This window comes from Solanum pennellii, chromosome 4 (assembly GCF_001406875.1).
Source record: "Solanum pennellii chromosome 4, SPENNV200".
In the NCBI taxonomy this organism is placed as follows: Eukaryota; Viridiplantae; Streptophyta; class Magnoliopsida; order Solanales; family Solanaceae; genus Solanum; species Solanum pennellii.
In genome coordinates, this window is record NC_028640.1 from 24,749,514 (window position 1) to 24,750,163 (window position 650).

Genomic DNA, 650 nt, shown 5'->3' on the forward strand with positions numbered 1-650 from the left:
TACTATCCTGGTGTCGGAACGTGACACTCCGATCCATATACTATCCTGGTGCCGGAACGTGACACCCGATCCATATACTATCCTGGTGTCGGAACGTGACACTCCGATCCATATACTATCCTGGTGCCGGAACGTGACACCCGATCCATATACTATCCTGGTGTCGGAACGTGACACTCCGATCCATATACTATCCTGGTGCCGGAACGTGACACCCGATCCATATACTATCCTGGTGTCGGAACGTGACACTCCGATCCATATACTATCCTGGTGCCGGAACGTGACACCCGATCCATATACTATCCTGGTGTCGGAACGTGACACTCCGATCCATATACTATCCTGGTGCCGGAACGTGACACCCGATCCATATACTATCCTGGTGTCGGAATGTGACACTCCGATACATATATATTCTATCCTGGTGCCGGAACGTGACACCCGATCCACTATTTCTATCCTGGTGTCGGAACGTGACACCCGATCCCCTAATCTCATTACTTTAGTTCATCAAGCCTTCTTTTATACCAAGGCATCATCATTAACCAAGTAAAATTAGGGTTCAAGATTCAATAGCCTCGTCATGCTAGTTTCATCACAATTATATATATAAAATCACATCATGCATGCACACAATTAAGCATATA